Source organism: Propithecus coquereli, unplaced genomic scaffold (genome assembly GCF_000956105.1).
Source record: "Propithecus coquereli isolate 6110/MARCELLA unplaced genomic scaffold, Pcoq_1.0 Scaffold376, whole genome shotgun sequence".
NCBI classification, from domain to species: domain Eukaryota; kingdom Metazoa; phylum Chordata; class Mammalia; order Primates; family Indriidae; genus Propithecus; species Propithecus coquereli.
This window is the reverse complement of record NW_012149463.1, coordinates 1,191,525-1,194,406: the sequence shown is the minus strand read 5'-3', so window position 1 is coordinate 1,194,406 and position 2,882 is coordinate 1,191,525. Positions and strand designations below refer to the sequence as shown.

At 37.8% G+C, this 2,882-nt stretch overlaps 1 pseudogene; it reads left to right on the top strand.

The window, feature by feature from the left end:
* The first annotated feature begins 444 nt into the window (after positions 1 to 444).
* LOC105816480 lies at positions 445 to 1,931 on the top strand (annotated as a pseudogene).
* The last annotated feature ends 951 nt before the right edge of the window (positions 1,932 to 2,882 follow it).

The following is a 2,882-nucleotide window of genomic DNA, read 5'->3' as shown; positions in this document are numbered from 1 at the left end:
TACTGAGATAGTTATGTGTGTTTCTGTATACACTGATGTTTACGAATGCTCTTCAGATATAAAATTTTCTTTTTGTCTTTGCTTTTTGGCTCATAAATTGGACATTTCATCTGGAGTGGATAAGTACAATGGCAGTACATGGGATAATAAAGAAGACTTTGATCTTAAATCCAAGGAACCTGGTTAATTCTGCAGATAGCCATATGAAAACTTTAAAACAAAAGTGTGGATAGGTGACTGGAAGTAATTCTACATCAAATAGTCATAGGCCAAGTATCTTGAAAGAACTCAGATATTATTTCAGAGGATACAAAATTTAAAACAACTGGAAAACAAAGATGGCAGAGAAAAGAAACATCACCTTCCTGTGCCGTCCTGTTGGAATTTGGACTTGCCATGAGATGTTGAAGCTTTGTTTCTCCGAGTTGGAAAGACTGGAGCTAAATGACCCAGCATGACTTTGCTCCAGACCAGCTTAATTTTCCTACTCCAGCATCATCAACGAATTCGTCATTGAATTTTGAGAAGCATTCTGAAAACTTCTCATGGACAGAAAATTGTAATGATGTGAATCATCAACAACACAACTTTTCAGATGGTTTTGGTTCTGGTATTGGACATCCTAATGGAGGTAACTTTGGAAGGAAAGAAAAAAATGAATGGTGTACACATGGAAGAAATCACACTGAAAACATAAATTATCAAGGGGGATTCCATGGTAGAAGCTCCTACTCTCGTAGCAGTATTTTCCATTCTGAAAAAAGCCAAGAACTATATGAAAACAACATACCTGACAATAAAACCGGAGGAAAGAAGACAAGAGAGAATGCAAACCATTTGAGCCTGAGGGTTTTCCATCTATAAATCCTGACTATGAAAGAGAACCAAATCAGAATAAATTTTAAGCTACAGGAGTATGGGAATACCCTCCAAATCCTAAATCTAGAGCTCCAAGTATGCTGATTATCAAGAAAGGTAATACAAAAGACTCACAACTACCCAGATTTCATGTAGTAGGAAATCTTCAATCACGGCCAGTCAACAACATAACTGGTCCAAGTGTTTATAAAGGTTTAGTCCCTAAACCTGCTGCTCCACCTACAAAACCTACACAATGGAAAAGCCAAACTGAAGAAAAGGAAAGTGGGACTTTTTTCCCTCATGAGTCTACATATAATGTTGGCAACTTCAATGCCTTTAAATCAACTGCCAAGAATTTTAGTTCGTCAACAAATTCAGTGAAAGAGTGTAATTGCTCAAATTCCTCTTCATCTGTTAGCAAGCTTAATCAGCAACCTCGAACCAAACTGACACAAACGTGCACTGATAAGAAGAGTGAATTTTTGAAAGCATTGAAAAGGGACAGAGTAGAAGAGGAACATGAAGATGAAAGTCATGCTGGCTCAGAGAAGGATGATGACTTATTTAATTTACATAACAGCAACAGCACTCACCAAGAAAAGAATATAAACGGAAAGTCTGATAAAAATGAAATTCCACAAGAGAACGGCAATGCCTCGGTGGTTTCCCAACAGATTGTTCAGTGTTCAACCTTCGCACAAACCAATGTTCTTTCAAATTCACTTGAGGCAGAACACAGATTGTTAAAAAGAGATGAGCAGGCAGGAAGACGGTGGAAATGATGAAACATGTACACGCTTAATCGAGGATGTAACGAGAGAATTTCAAGTTATCAGTGAACAGTTACAGGAGAATGATCTGAGAAGACAGTTATAGAAAAATGGTGTCTTGAAAAATGGCCTGATCTGTGACTTCACATTTGGACCCTGGAAAAACAGCACTTTCAGCCCCAAATTGAGAATGAGGACACAGAGACAAGGAGACAGATGACGATAATATGTGAAGGATGTCCTAACAGCTTTAGAAATTTTAGTGTGATACATCTCCATACGGTTTGGGGTGAACTGTAAAAATGAAGAACTATAATGTATGTAGTGATATACTCCATTAGAAGATGATCTTTAGGGGGACTTCAATATGAAGAAAACCAAGAATGTTGTGTTGGGCTGTGTTAAACATTTTTTTGTAAGTGACCGTGTTAGAAATGAGGACTTTGGTTGGTCCAACATTGACTTTCTTCATCAGTGCAGCATTTCTCTGACTAGCGATGTGAGTGATAATGTAACAAATAAGATTTTTCTCATTTAACAATAAAAAGTTGTGTAATGTTTTACAAACTTCTCACTTAAAATGTTCAGGTCTTAAGAGAAAGGCAGCATATACTGTTTTGTTTACAGAGTTGTATCTTTTTCAAACAATGGAAAATTACTCAAGTCCACTTTGTGCTCCTCCGACCCCCCTAAAACAAAAACAAAAACCAAAAAAAAGGAAAATGAAACGTGTTGGCTAAAACTGGAGCAAAATGCACTAAAACACTAATTTCCTAAACTCAACTGTTGTACCAGTCACCTTGTAAAACACAACTTGCCCTTTAGCCATTTGTAGTGCAGTAAATATTACAGTAAAGTCTTGCCACATTTTCCTCCAAGTTTTAAGAGGTGAATTTCAAGAAATTTATTTGAGTGTGTTGTCAGACCAGGATTTTCAGTTGATGGATAAGAGTCTTGTGGGGAAATTTATTTTATTTATTTATTTATTTATTTTTATTTTATTTATTTATTTAGTTTGAGACAGAATCTCACTCTGTTGCCCTGAGTAGAGTGCCGTGGCATCAGCCTAGCTCATAGCAACCTCAAACTCCTGGGCTCAAGGGGTCCCCCTGCCTCAGCCTCCCAAGTGGCTGGGACTACAGGCATGTGCCACCATGCCCGGCTAATTTTTCTGGTTTTAATAGAGACGGGGTCTTGCTCTTGCTCAGGTTAGTCTTGAACTCCTGACATCAAGTGATCCTCCTGCCTCAG